Raw genomic sequence first — 17,916 nt, 5'->3', positions numbered from 1 at the left:
TGCCAAACTGCCTTGTAAACATTTATGTTTATACACCTAGACTAGTGATGCTAGCTCTCAGCCTTGATCAAAGATGCTTCTCTTTGTAGCAAATGGAAGCTAATTCAGATACTATGGCTGGTTAACATCCTGAGAACAAATGATTGGTGGATATTCAGCCTTGAATGGGGCACCCACAAAATTCCCTTCCCTAAATAACACAAGAGCAGAGAGTGGAGAGGAAGCCCATGAAATGCTGTCTTCGTGGAAAGCTGTGATTGCATGACTACAGCCCTCACCAGACGGAGCCCATAAACCTTTAGTCATAGACGGAGGAGGGGATAATCGGGCTTTGATCCGCCCGGTAGAACTAACGGGGGTCAAAGCTTGTGATGAAGAAGACATTATCTTCAGTGATGATATAGCCACTGGTCAGTTACTCATACTCCAGCAAATAGCTTGACACCCATGCCTGCACACTGTCCTTGGTTAATCCCAGTGGGTCAGAAAGCAGAACAAAACAAAGTAAACAAAAACAAAAGAAAAAGTCATGGAACTAGAATGGGGACTTGGTGGCAGGAGGAAAGCCTAGTGGGGAAAGGATGACAAGTGATGGAGGAGGCTTGAGCATGACCAGAACGCATTATATACACACATGAAATTAAGAAAAATAAGCTTATTTTAAAGATAACATATTCCTGTACCTCTTTTTAAAAATAGATTTTTAAAGTTCCTTATCTCAGCCAAGCAGAGGTAAGACCCAAGTCTGTAAATTTGGCCCTTAAAAAAAAAGTCCTCTGAAAACCTACTTAGAAACTTACAGATGGATTTTGAGGTTTAATAATGATCTTGGGTTTCATGATAATTGTATTTTCCATTTTGCAATGTACTTGGGATGATAATTCCTTTCTATGCTTTTAGCTTTAAAGAAAGAGAAAATAATTTAGGTAAAATTCTGTTAAATGATTAACAGACTTATCTATAGAGGTGCAGTTAGCTCAATGGAAAGGAGATAGACAGGGAATAAAAACACAAACACTGGAACTCTATCTTGCTTTGGGGGCCTTATGAGCCCAAATAAAAATTAAAAACCCTTGAACAGACGTGCTTTCTATGTGCCTGTTACATAAGACTCAAATCTCCCACAGCAGAGGTCCAGGGCTGCTGATTGACAGTTTTGTCTACGTTTAGATACAGCATCCTGGCTTTTATTTACATATAATTAGCTTACGAAGAAAGAAATTTTATCTCATAAATTTTATCAAAACCTCTATAAATTTCATAATAATAATACCAATAATAATTCAGGAATGACCCATCATGTTAATAAGAAAGATATACAGTTTATAGATGTAAAATAAAGTTTTGATTAAAAAGTGTTAAAGAACAAGGAAATGCTTTTAGATAGGGATGTCTTTTGAACAGAGAGTTTTGTCCTGAAATAGAAGAGAGTTCCAAGATGGAAAGATGGAAAAGGACAAAACTGAATGTTGAGTGTGCCAAACTTGCAGAAAGTAGACTTAGTTACAACTCACTTAGTTGTAACACAAAAAGTCACTAAAATTGTGAAGGTCAAAATTCGACACCTGGAGGTAAAACTGAAGCTCAGTTCCTCATTCACAACAGTTGGTTTTTCCTCTATATTGATCTGTTCTTAGCAGTGTTTACCAAAGCCTGGCTTAGAAGAACAAGAATTTTGCTTCATCCTTTTGCTAATTGAGGCATTTAAACCTATCTCTCTCTAATCACTATGTTTATGTTTTCTCATTAAATAAAATATTCACTTGGAAAAATTCTATTAAAATGTATTTGCATTTGGGGCATTTCTGGTCAATTGCGTAGTGACAGAACTTATTTTAATGACACAATTCAAACTCACCAATACAATTAGAGTTGTTAGACAACACTAATAACGTTTCAAAATTAACCAAAATTTTGGCTTTGTCTAAGATCCACCCCTTTTGGAAACATCAACATCTCTTTATAAAGTAAGTTCTCGGTGTGTTATAAGAAGTTAAATGAAAGCCACGTGAGCACTGACTATCATAGAGAGGCACAGATATTCAAGAGACTTTAAATATAACAATCAAAAACTCAGAGGCGGTTGCCATCTTTCTCTGGAGATGGAGAAACCCAGGGGAGGGAAAGGAGCCTTCCAGGTACTTCCAACCAGCTCCTCTGCTGCAGAACTTCAGGACGTACGCTCTTAAGTTCTTATTTCTCACATCAAACTTGTCTGTATTTTTTCCTGAGAACATATCTACGTAGAATTGAGAAGTTCTGGGCAATAACCACTTCAGCTGTGTTGTCAATTGAGTACCACAAGTGACTAAATATTTCTATCACTTTTATATGTTTCTCAACTCTTGTGTTTAATTTTTTATTGTAATTGCTTATTCCATATGAGTGTGCGTTTGTGTGAGTGTGTGTGTGTGTGTGTGTGTGTGTGTGTGTGTGCTGCTTATTCCATATGAGTGTGCATTTGTGTGAGTGTGTGTGTGTGTGTGTGTGTGTGTGTGTGTGTGTGTGTGTGTGCGCGCGCATGCGTATGTATTTGCAGAAGAACCTGCAGAAGTCAGATTCCTTTTTCTACCATGAAGGTCTGGGGAAGAGAACTCAGATTGTCAGGCGGCAAACACCTTCACTCATGAGCTGCTGTGCCAGCTGAAATAATTGTATAGTTAGTAGTAAAAAAGTATTGAAGGAGGCCAGCGAGATGGCTCAGCAAACACTTGCTACACAAATCTGACGACCTGATTGTGATCCCCAGAACCCATGTAAAGATGGAAGGAGAGGCAGATGCTACAAAGTTGTCCTCTGATATCGAGCACAACCCCTCATAATAATAATAATAAATGAATAGAAGTTTTAAAGTAAATAACCTGTTAAAGATAGCTAGTGTTTCACTGGTGTATTCCTAGGTGATAAAATACCATTCTTGTGTTTTTACTATTTTTAAATTGTTATGTGTATGTGTTGTCTAAGTATCTGTGTATGCAGTGCACACTAGTGCCTGGGGAGGCTAGAGGCATCCACCTTCCTTCAGCTGGAGTGACAAGTGTTTGTGAGCTTCCTGACTGACATGGCTTCTGGGAAACGAACTCGGGTCCTCTGCAAGAGAAGTACCTGCTCTTAATCACTGAGCCCTCTCTCCAGCTCCTCTAATCTTGTTTCTTTTATAACTTATTATTTTAATTTTTTGAGAATTTCATATATGAGTATTTACATCATATTTTACCCTTCTCTCTCACATCTCTAACTCCTTTCATGTCCCCTTCCTCACTTTGTGTGTGTGTGTGTGTGTGTGTGTGTGTGTGTGTGTGTGTGTGTGTAACCTACTGAGTCCATCTAGCATTGCTAGTACGTATGTTGCTTAGGGATGACCACTAGAAATTGGATGACTTATCAAGGAGCTCATCCCGGGAGAAAATCGATTCTCCTGTTCTCAGTAGCCACTGATCTTTTCACTGGAGGTGGGACCTGAGGAACTTCCCCCATCTATGTTGGCATGCTAATTGGAGTTGTCATTTTACAGGTCTTGCATCTCTGACGGAACCAACCTCCGCCTGCTGAAATACAAGCTTCTTTGATGAAGAGGAGTGCGAGCCACACCTATCTGTGTGTAAAGGATATATTTATAATACAGTTAGGAACTATGCTAGTTTAGAAAAATGGCAGTAGTCAGTTCTCCTCTAGGGTCTATGATTTCTCCAGCCACCAGTAGTTGACTAAGCTCCAGTACCATGCATGAACTCACTCCTATTGAGTGGGCCTTCACTTGAATTAGACAGCTGCTGGTTACCCCCAAGACAACAGTACCACCGTAGCACCATTGGGGCTATCTTGTTGGCCATTTTGGTTGATAGGCTTTACAGCCAGGTATTATTCCTCTTCCTTGGCAACTTACCTATCACCGTCTGATGCTGAGAGCAAGTCCGTAGGCTGGCAGGTCAGTTCCAACTCAATTCCTCCAACTCCCGTGTCCCAAGTGTGTGGTGTATTCAGAAATAGGGTCTAACCTTCAAGTTTTGGAAGGCAACCAAGGGCATCGGCAATAGCCCACATTGCTTTAGAAAACCCTGTCATCTTCTGACCAACAGCTCAAGAGGTTTCCCATGCTTAATACTGCAGCCATGGCAAGGTAGTGTATGGCTCTTGCAAACGTCATCCTCAGCCCACGTGTGTGTGTGTGTGTGTGTGTGTGTGTGTGTGTGTGTGTGTGTGTGTACATTTTAAAAATGTAAGCTTATAAAATAATATGTTGCCCTATGGCCTTTTCAAACATTCTTCGTGTTATTTCTTTCCCCTTACCTTTCCTGCATATCACCCTTCCTCCTTTCTCTCCAGTATAGGTCTCCCCCTTTTCTCTATTATCCCCTTTGTAGCATGAGCCTCCTGTTACCCCCTTTCTAGAGCTTCTCCTCTTCTCTGCATGGTCTTTTTCTGTTTTCCTGTCTTCTTAGGACACTTCAAGTTACATCTGGGTCATCTCATTCAGTGTAATATTTTCTGGTTCCGTCCATTTACCTACAATTTCGTGATTTTATACTTTTTATTTTTAGAGCTGAATAGTATGCCATTGTACGTATGAACCACATTTTCATCATTCATTCATTAGTTGAATGAAGGATATTCAGGTTGTTTTTATTTCCTAGCCATTGTGAATAGAGTGGCCATGAACACGAATGAGCAAGTATCATGGAGTAGGAGTCCTTCGAGTTTATGACAAAGAGTGTTGTAGCTGGGTCATATGGAAGATTGACTTTTGAGAATTTTCCACGCTGCTGTCCATATTGGCTGCACCGGCTTGCAATCTGACCAAGAGTGAATGAGGGTCCCTTTTCCCTGCACCCTCACAATACTTGTTGCCAGCTCTTTTCTTGATCTTCACCAATCTAACTGGGGTAAGATGGACTCCCAGAGTAGTTTAATTTTCATTTCTCTCATTGCTGGGGATGTTGAACATTTTATAATATATTTCTTAGCCATTTTTACTTCTTCTTTAGGAAACTCTGTTCAGATTCAGAGGCCATTTTAAAGTTGCACCGTATGTTTGCTTCACTCTGTATTTTGAGTTCCTTATATATTTTGGGTATTAACCCTCTTCCAGATGTACAGCTGGCAAAGATTCTCTCCTACTCTGTGGCTTTGACTTCACTCAAATGACTGTTCCTGTTTCTTTTGCTTTGTAGAAGATTTTTAGTTTTTTTAAGTCTCATTTGTCAACTGTTGGCCTTAATTTCTGAGCAAATGAAGTCCTCCTATTCAGGAAATACTGTCCTATATGTATCTTGTAGGGCACTGCTATTTTTCTTCTAGCAGTTTCACTGTTTCAGGTTTCACACTAAAAGACCACCTACATTTTTTTTTAAACTGAGTTCTTATGTTTCCAAAGATTCAACTAACATGCTTGTGACTTTTCACAATGTCAGAATTTATTGACTAACAATAAATTCACAAGGTTTATTGACTTTGTAAGTATCAATTTGTCAAGTAGTCTCTATTTCCTTGATAACCTGACAAGGCCAATACAGATACACAGATTCTTTTATTCTAGACTTACCTATGAATATTAACTTTTAGATTATGCATTGCACTTCACATTATAATATATATATATATATATATATATATATATATATATATATATAAAATACACATACACACATGTATATAGTTTACAGGTTGACTACATAGGATTGAAGAGGCCCAAGAGGAGCTCAAGGAATTGCTAAGATGCCTGAGAAGCAGAAAGGGTAGCTAACGGTAATACGATATCCCCTGCTGGAGGTCTGCTGCTACAATGTCAGGGTTTGAGCTGAGCCAATGGCAGAGGCTGGAGCAGCAAAGCGCAAGACTCAGCCCAGAGGACAGTTACATGGTCAAGACAGAGAAGTGGGCGAATGTATCGATGGCACTTGGAGAAGAAGAGCCACAGTCACAGCAGGGACGAGCCCATCTAAAGCCCCTAGGACTGTTGGGACTTCCTCTGCTGCACACTGGGTGGTAAGATGAGGTCTTTTGACCACTGAAGCATTAGGTCTCCTCTTCATGTGGTTCACGTGAAGGAGCTGCACCCTTCCCCAGTCTTCTGAGTCCAGTATGTTGTCATGCCTGCTTTCCCTGGTTTAATCTTAACATCAGCCTGTGCAGCTGTAGCTCCCATTTACTTTGACGATTTTTAATATATATATTTAAAACTCTACTTTTGCATTTTTTTTTTTTCAAAATGAAGTCAATGCTGCTTGTAAACAGAACCTCTTGCAGTCTGAAAAGCCATTGTTTCGCAGTGTGGAGTAACTCTGAGCAGGGCACATCCTGATCTCAGTATCTTTATCTTTCACTAGATTTGAATTGCTAGCTCTTCATTGAGGATTTGCTTTCCATTCACAGAAGCGGTTAGTCTGACATCTTCTTGTAATGTGTTGCCTGGGTTTGGTATCAGAGTGGTTCAGGCCTCACGATGCACCGGGGAAAGTATTCTCTTTTTTAAAAAAGATTTGGATTCCTTTTTGTTCTCACATATTTTGTGCTATTTGTTTCTTGGCAGTCTCTTTTGATTTTAAGTAAGTGCAGCTTGAGCCACCTGTAAACTAGGAGGAACTGATAATCAGCTCTTTCATTTTGCAACTCTGAAATTAACCCATACCATCTGTGATCCACAACAAGGGCGTCAAATAATTTTGAGATAGCCACAACAAGGACAAGGGAGTTCCCGAATTCATCCTTAAAAGTTTTCCTTTTTTTTTTTTTTTTTTCTGAGTGGAGCACTTTGGAGTCAATTCATGTGGCCTTACCCCAACCTCTCTCCATCTTCAACACTCAGGCTGTGATGAGGGATACAGGACCAGCCGAGCACGGATCTGGGAAGTGACAACGGGTGACTGGCAGCAGAGAAGACTCCGTCAGAATCCGGAGAAGGAGAGGGTTGGATGGAGGGTCTGGGGCGGGGCGGGGCGGGGGAGGAGTGCAAAGCAGAGGCTAGGCTAGGGACCAGCGACGCCACCTAGGCTATAAATACCGAGGCGCTTCGCTGCTGATCGCCAGGCAGCTGCGAGGGACTGGGTGATGCTGTGTGGCTGGAGAGGACACCGGGCGTGAGTCCTGCTCCCCGGGTGGCTCGGGTGTCCGAGGCCGGTACCAGTGCGGCGGCTCTCCCAGCTCTGGCGCTCTCCCGGGTGCGGTGAGTCCTAGCCCAGGCGTCCCGCCAGCGTGGTGATCAGGGGTTGGAGGGGTCAGTTCCTTGTCGCCGCATCTGAACCGGGAGTACTGGGAGGGGAGGACCCGGGGTCCCCAGGAGAGCGAGCACATTCCCGGCCAGTGGGCAGACTGGAGCTGGCCGCCCTTGTCCAGAACAGGTTGGGAGGAAACGGCGCTCATTTGCAGCGTGCTCCGAAAGAGTCATAATGTTTTGATCAAACTCTTTGGAGTGCGGGCTAGAAAACTACAGAGATGGGAGGCAAGCAAACCAACTTTCCTCCGTGCTTTTAACTCACTGTTGTATTTTAACTGTGACCTGAATTCAGCCGTGGCCTATTGACCGCGAGGCCATCCATTTGAAGTTGTGCCACTTTGAGTTTCAGAGTGTCCCCTCTCTGTTTGCCAACGACCCCGCATTGTCCTTCTCTGCTTTCTCTCAAACCCTACCGGTGGGTCATTGCCATCAGACAGTCGGTAGGTGAGCCAAACTCCATCACTGCTGGTGTTCCCAGCGGCTCTTTGATTCCTCAGACTGGGGCTTGGAGAAGCAGGTTGCAGGCAGACTTGGCCTAGAGTCCCTGCAGGATTTCAGTGCTCTCTTTTCAGTACTGAACCGAGAGCAGGGCTCTCCATTCTACCCATTGCCCGTTCCTTTAGCCCAGTGTCTCCGCAACCCCAAACTGCGGTGGTCTCCAGAAAACTCAAGCCAATCCTCCCCAAGGCTAGTCTCGTCTCCGTGTCTTTGGTCAAGCATAGTGTCATTGGCTACCGGTGCCCGTGTTTACTAATGTCTGCATTAAGCATAAAAACCCACCGCCGACTCCCAGGAGACTTTTTCGCAGGAAAGTTTGGGCACTCTATGTGCCCTGAGGTCACATTTGGAAGTTGGCAACATTAATTTCCTGTGTCATTCCAGGAAGAGAGAGCAACAGAGCGGATATCAAGCAAACTTACCCCCTTCTGTTCTCTTCAGTCAGTAATTGGCCTCTTCTTCAAGGTACTTTATTCCCAAAAACCATTTTCTTTTTTGGATAGTTACCACCATAGGGTCCCGGGGCGCCTGTATTTATTGCCCTTAGCAAAGGCCTTAACCCTCCTTAAATTTTGCTATTAAAAAAAAAAAAAGAACCCAAAAGGAACCCAAGAGTCTTATTTTAATGTTTCATCTCCTTGGTTTAACCACAAACAAACAAATAAACAAACAAACACTACCTGTCGTGTTTACCTCCTAACAGCCCACTTGGACAATCACTTCTCCATCCGGGATCATTTTCCGGCTAATGCCCAAGAACCCTTCTTGTCCTCCCACCAAATCAGCTGCACGATATTAAGAGTGTTTTTATTTGTTTAACAAGTCTGAGTCTCAGGTCACTGCCCAGAAGGTCTCCCCCAGCTATTAAAAACCCTGGATGGTTTCTGCTTCTGGCTGATTGCTGACAAAATAAAAGTCTAAAATGGTTACCTTGTTAGCCCATGCTTAGAGTCTTCAAAACTGTTTAACTTTCCTTTTGTCTTCTCTGGACACACGTTAAGTTTCCTAATAGCTCCACCGGTCCGTCTCAAAATCATAGGTGACAATTCCTATAATGTATAATATATAAGGCTTGAGGTTTAGGGAGTGACCTCAAGTTGCAAGGTCTTAACGTTTACTGAATTTTCAGATTCCTCCTTCTCTTCCTGGACTCCTTGTTTTTTGTTTGTTCGTGTTTTTGTTGTTGATATTGGTTTATTCTCCCCTTCACAAGGCCTTGGTTTCTAGTTCTGCTCGTTCTTGGTGGTAGTTGAACCAGCCTCAGTGTCCACCACCTCAGAAGAGACAGGGTTTCCTCATCCCGAGGCTCACAAAATGTCGGTCCACCACCGTGTCTGAGGCAGGCGTACTGAGCCTTCTGTCTTACTAGGGTCAGTGTGAGGACACATCTATGGATCTTTCGGCTTTGTCTCCTCTCTAGTTTGGAGGAAGAATTGTCCCTGATACTTTAGAGCTTATTTTTGCTGCCTTTGGTGGCTGTTGCTTAGGACTGTGGATCCTGTGTTACTAATTAACAGTGACAGCTAATTTGGCTTGTGCCAAGGAAAAAATAGTTTAATCTTATGCTTTCTGCAAACCCCAGTGAAGTACTCAGCTTCGAAGGACTTGGAAGCTCAGTTTGAATGATGGCTGTGAGTCTTCTCTGTGCTCTCACAATGCCCTTCCAGGGCAGAGAGCAGAGAACTGCTATATTTTGCTTTCAAATCTGTACAGGGACAGAGATGGAATTTCTCTCCCGTTTGCATGTTTTTGGTGGCCAGCACAGATTCCTGACCATTAGCCTTTTGTTTATCACTGTTCCTTTCCCTGGATTTTAGGTTCTGAAAATCCACTTTTTAATGACTTGATGGCTACGGTTACTTTTGCTCAGTGTTACCTAAGTGGTAGAAGGTAATACTCAACTGATTTGGCAAATGACTACTATTAACCTTAAAAGCTCTAAAATACAGCATTTGCCTCCCAGAAAAGAAATCTAGAGGTACGAATTTGCTAGAAGTTTCATTAGGGTTATTACTTTAACATCAGATGGGAATACAAAACAAAATATATATTTAGAACATTCATAGAAATGACAAATGGATATTGCTGTTGTGTACAGCTGTATCACCAGGAAATATTTGCTGATTTTTAATTCTTTTCATAGCAGATATTCAGAAAAGAAAGTTCCTTTGAATATGAAAAATAAAATAGTGTTTCAAATTTCTTTTATAATCAAGAGTTTCATATATGGTTTGAATGCTGTATGATTCCTTTGTTCTACTATATTCTTATAGGTCGATTTAGAAGCACTTACTTTAAGTTTTGTTTCTGTGCTTCCTCTAAGGTCTTAAGTGGAGACAAGTGTCTAGACTCTGCTAGCTACTGTTATAACTCCCATACCCAAGAGTGTTTTCAAGAGTTTCATGTTCAGTTACGTTTACAACATTTAAAAGTTTAGGAAACAGGTGAGCAATGAGTCTGCCCAGCTTCTAGCGGCAGCCTGTCTTTCCTAGTTCTGGATGCTTTCCGAATTTTAAATCATGTGATTAATGATCCTTTGATTTTGATCAACTGATTTCTTATTCATTTTGTATACATTGAAGACACCTTGATTTCCACCAAGTGATAAAAGTCTTAGTTTAGACCAATGACTTTTAACTAGTTGTCTTGATTAACCACAGAGCAAGAACATTGGAAACACATACATGTCGTTATGTACTTGCTTATAAAGAAACTCTATGCTTGCTAATTAACTCTGTGAGTTGCTTAGATATTTGCTCATTTTATACGAATCAAAGATCATACACTGCTTTGGAAAATGAAGAATTGTCTATGAAATCTGTATCAGCAGTAGTGGGTTCTTGCAAAGGCAATTGTATGGAGCAGAGTGACATTCAGCCTTTGAGGACATGTCACAGTACAAAAAATGGTCTTTGGCTTGCAGCGTTGGTCAGGCTAAGGGTATGCTGAGAAAGAGAAGACATTTGAAAAGCATTCCTCCTCCTGTCTTGGTGTTCAGGTGAGATGGGTGTCTGGTGTGGCTGCCCTGTTCATTTCCCACCCTTCTCCAATAATGGCAGCCCCTTCCGTTCCTCCCTGAGACTCCCTTAATATTATGGATCACATTCGTGCACCCTCAGAGTCTCTTACCAAGCACTGTGCAAGTCCATTGTGTTTGAGGAAAAGTGTGACAGTGCAACTACCTTTCCAACCTACCTAGTGTTTCATCTTATCATCCACAATAAAAAGGCCTGACGTTGATCTCACTGGGAAATAGACAGTAAAACCATTTTCAATCTAAATAAATATTGCCAAGGAAAGAGTGAAATGGATGAAAAATTAAATTAAAGACGATGAAAGGCAGGTCTCAAATCACTGGTTTTGAATGTGTTGAGGCAAGTCAAGCTCTGTCTGCATTCAGACTTACCACATTTCAATTAGAAGCAAGCATCCAGTCACCAAAGGTGCGGTAGTATATAGACTAACTTCCTGAGAATCATCTAAGAATTTATGGAAGTGTAAAATCTCAGACTTCTTGAATAAGAATTTTCATTTTCACAAGATGTCTGGGTGGTTCAAGCACATTAAAGACAGAAAAGCTTTGGTACTCATGCCTTCCTTAAAATGATTATCTTAGATGTTATTTTCTTGACCTTTGTATAAGATAATGTTTTAAAACTGGGAGGTAGTGGAGCATGCTTTTAGTCCCAGAATTCAGGAGGCAGAGGTAGGGAATCTCTAGGTTTCCAGGTCAGCCTGCTATACAGAGCACGTTCCAGAACAGCTACACAGAGAAACCTCTCACCCCCAATAAAATTTTTTTAATAAAGCTAAAATTTATCCATCATACATCACATGCCGCATTGTGTTCATTTTGTAAATGTCCTTCATTTGACCTTCAGAAAACTCTAGGACATGGTCTCTATGTATCTTCATGTTACCAGTCAGAATACTAAGAAATAATGGAAATAAAAAGATGACCAAATGCGGTAACACTTAGGATTTAAACATGAGAATCCATACCCCAAAGTCATGTTCTTTGCCACGTTGTCCTGCACTAGGCAACCTTCTTTTTATTGAAAGCTGATGGTTTAAGAATTTATTTAGTTACAATTTGAAATCAAAGAAGAGGAACACTAAGAACAGCTCTTTTATTTATAATATCTGACTTAAAATGCACTAATAAGAAATCTAGAAGTTTCAGCTATCAGCCGGAAGAACTACTAAAAGTATGGCTGGGCATCACTTAGTGTGCACGTGAAGGGTGGAGCCTGGGTGGCACTTGTTCCTCAGTCAAGCTTTCTAAAAATGTCGCTGGGCACAATACAGTCTATAGTCACAACTGCTTGGGAAACTGAAGCAGGAGGCCCTATTGAATCAGGAGTTCAAGAGCAGCCTGAAAAATATACAAAGATGGTTCTTACGAGATGGGGGAAAAATGTGACAGGCATTTAAAATTAGCTTTCTGGGGGCTGGGAGTTTAACCTGGTTGGTAGAGTCTTTGCCTAGCATGTATGTTTCTTCCCCAGGACGACATGAACTGGGAGTGGTAGTTCATGTCTAGATGCCAACTTAAATCACATCTTACCTTCAGCTTTCAGTATATGCTTTTACTTAGCTAAGGTGTGGTTTAACAACACTGTCGTAGATTCTAGCTATAAAGTGGTCAGGCTCCAAGTAAGTGGTGACTTCTTTGAAGCCAGTGGCTCTCCAAATACTTTTGTTCCTGAAGGATTCCTGAAGGAAGATTTCTGACCCTTGTTAGATAGACCCAACCAAAGGCTTTTTGCTTTGCCAGAAGATCACTGAAGTGGGCTGAAAGACTGAGCCAAGCCTGGATTCCCTGGGGTCGTGTCTGAGAATCATGTCCCACTACCGGGACAGTTGTCACAATTTTCTCAGTGATGAATTTTACTTGCTGCTTGGATCTAGAACTTTAGCATACAGGCAGATTTAGCAGTACAGAATTTAACATTTATGGGAAAGACTTGGGGCAAAACTCAACTCAGAGACATCAGCATACCATACAGTAGACGTGGGAGAGGTAGTATAGTACATAGAAGATGTGAACAGGCAGCAGGTGGAGTTAGTTTCTCAATGCTAACAAGCGAGGCAGGATCAATGACCTCCCTCACCAGCTTTACCGAGCCCAGCCTGTGAGTGTAGACAACTTACATTAGTTTCTTTTTTCTTCCAAACAGATTAAATCATTCTGTACTACTTCCTCCAACAAATGTCATATGCTTACAATTTTATCAGAATTTTCTCTACTCTTTGACCCACATTTTCTTGGTGTTCAATCAATTACATTTCTTCATGACTCTAAATTTATATGTAATTCTTCTTGAATGAGAATATTCCATTAAGTCAGGTTTAATGAGTAACTTTCATTCAGATGATGTCATTTTAGATAAAAGACATTGTACCGTGAGTAAAACACACCGCACTGTGACGTTTCCTATCCGTTCACTGCCCACAGTTCATTGCTGTCACTTTATCTGCAATAGAAGAGAATCTGAAGTGTTTTCTATGTATTGAGTTCTTAAATACTCTTTGAAATTTAACCTGAAGAGAAGAGGTTTGCCAACAGGACCAAGCAGCCACAATTTTAAGCAATATGGTTGAGAAGTATAAAGTCAAAATGTATGTATCTTATATTTTAATAACATTTAATGGTAATGTATTCATAAGCAACTTATAAAACACAACTCACAAGTAAAATTCTGTGAGCACAAGGCTTTATGTATGCTTGTCAAAATACTGTTAAAGCCGGACATAGGTTCTTGGTGGACTAATGAAAGGAATATAGTTTTATTATTACTGATTTGTGAGTAAAATCATTTATTTTTACTAATGCCAGAAAATTCATAAAGCAGAACTACAACAAAAAGATCAATAAAAATGTACAACAGATTTGGAAAGCCCTAGAGGGTTACTAATTCAAGATTCATTCTTTCTATCTTTGTGTGTGTGTGTATTCTAAATTTCCTTAGTGAGTCTCTGCTAGTTTAACATTTCTACTTTGTGTTTGCCGTGGGCCTTCTCTTACTTTCCCCATAATTCACTCTGACTTCTTGCCTTAGCCACCACCGCTAACACTCTGAAGAGTGCTACTGTAAAATTGATGGTTTCCTTAATTTTCTTCCTTAAGTGTAGTCTTACAGAAAGCCCATAGCTTTTACATCATCATGGTATTTTAAGTGAAAAATCTTCTTATAAAAATGTCTTTGATAATGATGATAATGCCCCAAATCCTTCTGTTATGATACTATGACTAAGATGGTCTTCACATTGGGTTTTCTGTGTCACCTGTATGCAGTCCCTTTAGGTAACTGAGCAGCTTAAAACAATCTTTGTAGAATCTTCCAAATCCATAATAGAAACTACCGATGAATCTAGCTACCTAAAAATAAATAAATAAGTAAATAAATAAATGGCTAGATAATAAACAGCATGATAAACAAACTCCAGAGATAAACTGCAAATCTGTGAAAGCTGTTTGCCACACATGACATGTAAAATGTTAGCTTCTATAACTAATATTCATCCTTTAATATGAGAAACTATGAATGGCTAAGTGAAATAGTAGAAAAACTCCTAAAATTTACAAGTTGAAAAATTCAGTTTCATCCACAGGTACTGAAATGCCAATCCAAACCACACATAAAGAAGATTTTTTTTTAAGATTCATTTATTTATTTATTGTACAGTATATAATCTGGCTGCATATACTCCTGCATGCCCAAAGAAGGCACAAGATCTCATTATAGATGGTTGTGAGCCATCATGTGGTTGCTGGGAATTGAACTCAGGTCCTCTGGAAGAGCTGTCAGTGCTCTTAACCTCTGAGCCATCTCTCCAGTCCCCATAAAGAAGATTTTTATGAAAAATTTTGGCATCAGACTTTTATTACAAACTTCATAAGTGGTATTTTATAAATATCCATCAAAATGTTAACAAATATACAAACAGTTTAGTTCAATAATTCTATTTTGGATTTGTGCTATTGATAATGTCCACTAAGTATAAATACATCTATGTATGAATATGAGCATTGAAATGTTTTATATCAGCCAAAAGGGAAGCTGGATGAAAGAGATTTAAGGTCTTAAGAACAGACTGGCCAAATAAATTATCAATGAATAACATTGCTTTATGTGTGCTGACAAAGGAAATATGGCTAAATAAAATGAACAGATTAATGACAGCAGTGAGCAGAGAAGTAAAATCTTAGTTAAGAGAGCATGAATGTGCACAACTGTGTGCACATATGTATACTTTGAGTTCTAGAGGGATAAAGAAGAAAAGTGTCTATCTCTGGGAAGTAAAATCAGAGACAAAATTAGAGTAAGATATTTACATTATTGTGTAACAACATTTATATGACATGTGGGTCTTATATGACAAAGTCAAATAGAAAACAGTCTTTCAGAATGAGATTTTCAAACTATAGTATAATAACACTTGCATAAAACTCATAATAAAAAGAGAATATTAGCAAAGTTTAACTCCAGATTCATAAGTAAAAGCCAATCCATTGTCATAGTTTGCATCTAAGAGTATGTCTTTAGAGTCAGTTTCACCAAGTCTGGTCCTCCTTGCTAAGTGTCTGTAAAACAGTGGGATTATTAATCACCAACAGGAAGAAGATAGGATACAAGACAGCCTAACTCCGTATTAGGGAAATACGTTCTCAGTGTGAAACAGATGACTTCATTTTCTCCTCAAACAGTCTTAATATGCAACATTAATAATTATTTAATTAAAAAATAAAAATATGACCACCTTTGTGAATCACTTTAATATTTTTCTCTTCCAGACTTAACATAAGATAGATTGGTAGAAAATGGCTGGTACTTTATCCAGATAAATCACTGCAACCCTCCCTGGAAGTCATCACCAGGTAAGGGTCTTATATCTACAAAATTGTATCTGTCATCAGTTTTCCCTAATGGTGGTCAATGGTGGGAAAAGTAGGGAAGGGTAAAATTCCACCTTTACTCTATTTGCTTGATACATGTCTTAAGAATGTGTTTTCCATAACGTTAAATACAAACACTATCACAGTAACCATGTATGATATGATGACAGAAAACCATGCGGGACAGCTGCAAGCCTTTGGCGAAGGGCCCTGCAGCCTTTGGTGGTTGCCCTGTGCTGCATTCTCTTTTTGCAAGGGGTGAAAAGGCTAGCCAGGGAATGATTGTGGTCTCATCAGCATCCAGGTTTGGTATGCATTCACTGACTGTCAGGAGTCTAAAGTCTAAGACCTTAAAATTAGACCTGCTCACTTTCAGAATGCCGGTATGTCTCAGTCTCCCCTTGCAAACCTCTCCCCTACTCTAATGATAATGCGGGGTAATATTAGTCAGGGACTGAGGTCCTGTAAACCCCGTGAGAGACACTGAGTCACAGGGTAGGACACTGGTCCCTTAGAGAGTAACACAGTGGTCTGATACTGTTTTGGAGATCCTCTTCTGTAGTGGACCTGATATTTTTCATGAAGTGGGTACTTCGTTAATTCAACTAGTAGGGAAAGGAAACTTTAGCAGCTTCTCTGTTTTATTTAGAGGGATTAAAAAGCCGTGAGTGCCACTGGGAACACACCGTGATTCCATTTTGCTAAAGCAGACGCTAGATGGGTGCTAGGTGGACACACAAATGTTATAAGTGACTTTGTTCTTTTTCTCGCTGGCACATAGGAGAATCTTTCTGGAAAGCACTCCAGGGTGGTGTGAGGAAACTATTTAGGACTACTTTAATCTTGAAGATAAAAATAGTCACATTCTACAGAGTTGTCACTGCGTATCTTTGGAGTTTGTGGTGTGTGTGTGTGTGTGTGTGTGTGTGTGTGTGTGTGTGTGTGTGTAGAGAAGCTTAGGAGTCTGGGCAATGCATGTTATGAAATTTAAAAAGTCAGCTTTGGAAACAAATGCAACAAACTATATCAAATATTTCTTCGAGTTTGAAAGATAGTAAGACTATACACAAGTTTTTTCAGTACTGGGGCTTGAACTTGGGCCCTTAAACACGATGTGCTACTGAGTCACATCCCAGCCTTTAAAAAAGAAACAAAAACAAGAACAAGAACAAAACAAAATAAATCCCAAAACTTTTATATTTTGAGACTGAGTATTAATTCTTAAGTTACCCAGGCAAACTTTGTGTTTTTGATTCTCCTGTGTCAGCTTCCGTCCCAGGAACTGAGGCTTATGGGACTATAACCCCCAGGCCCAGTTGACATGATGTATTTTGAAGTGTTCTTGTGCTGTTTTTATTTGTTTGTTTATTTATTTATTTTTGTCTACTTCACTTAAACCTAGACTTAAACCTGGGAAGAAGGGCTATTAATTGAGTAAATGCCTCCAAAACACTGGCCTGTAGGCAAGTCTGTAGGGCATTTTCTTAATTAGTGATTGTGGGATGGCCCAGCCCACTGTGGGCAGTGTCCTGGGGGTAGTGGTCCTGGGTTCTTTAAGAAAGCAGGCTGAGCAAGTCATGAGCAGCAAGCCAGTAAGCAGCACCCCTCCAGGTTCGTGCCTTGAGTCCCTACCTTGACTTCCCAGAATGATGGACTGGCTACAAACTGTGAGAGGAAAGAACTCCTTTCCTCCTGAAGTTGTTTTTGGCCACGGTGTGTTAGCACCATGATAGAAACCCTGACTACGACAGGACTGAAGAGGAAGGAGCTCATTCTCTGTCATTTCCCATCAGCCCCAGGTGGAAGAAGCCAGGCAGCCAGTCCAGAGTGCTCCTTCTGGAAGAGGTTCTAGTCTTGACTCTGACTCTCTTCCCAACATGTCCAAAGACATCCCATTCCCGACATTCACATTTGCAAGAAAACTTCTCAAATAACTGTGACACCTTGCTTAAGAATAGCAAACACAGAAGATACATTATACGTTTCTTTTTCAAACATTTCAGTTTAAGGCTAACAGAACCAACATTCTTCATTCTAAGGAGTCATTTTTGTTGCTTTTAAAGAGCTGATGGTCTTCCAATCCTCTTAACTAGCAACAGTGCCCTGGTTTCCTGCCAACTAGACCCAAAGGCCCCGTTTCCAGCTGTAGGCACTATGCAGACGGTGTTTGTTTACAGAAGGACCTTGTAAACTCGGTAATATGCCTTTAAAATTTTTTACCAACTTACAACTAAGGAACTCTGATCTCTTATTGATTGAAATGTGTAAACAGCATTTTAGAGTTTGTTTTACAGGTCCAAAGTGT

General features: G+C 40.3%; 1 protein-coding gene across 6 annotated transcripts in view; it reads left to right on the top strand.

Annotated features, from left to right (window-relative positions):
* Positions 1-17,916, top strand: part of LOC128104200 (type-1 angiotensin II receptor A) — a 60,543-nt gene that overhangs the window by 769 nt on the left and 41,858 nt on the right. The window contains exons 2-5 of one of the 6 annotated variants that reach the window (XR_008215907.1): positions 3,515-4,120; positions 4,635-4,883; positions 5,657-5,985; positions 6,806-6,907. The gene's annotated coding sequence lies outside the window, so the exon portion shown is untranslated. Of the gene's footprint in view, positions 1-3,514; positions 4,884-5,656; positions 5,986-6,805; positions 6,908-7,054; positions 7,163-8,095; positions 8,177-15,509; positions 15,594-17,916 lie in introns of those variants that run through there. The other 5 variants (XR_008215908.1, XR_008215906.1, XM_052728997.1 and 2 more) reach the window with 5 other exon arrangements.

The sequence above is a fragment of the Peromyscus californicus genome, unplaced genomic scaffold (assembly GCF_007827085.1).
Source record: "Peromyscus californicus insignis strain IS unplaced genomic scaffold, ASM782708v3 Scaffold_8__1_contigs__length_139910024, whole genome shotgun sequence".
In the NCBI taxonomy this organism is placed as follows: domain Eukaryota; kingdom Metazoa; phylum Chordata; class Mammalia; order Rodentia; family Cricetidae; genus Peromyscus; species Peromyscus californicus.
The sequence above is the reverse complement of the archived record's forward strand: the minus strand, read 5'-3'. Positions and strand labels throughout refer to the sequence as shown.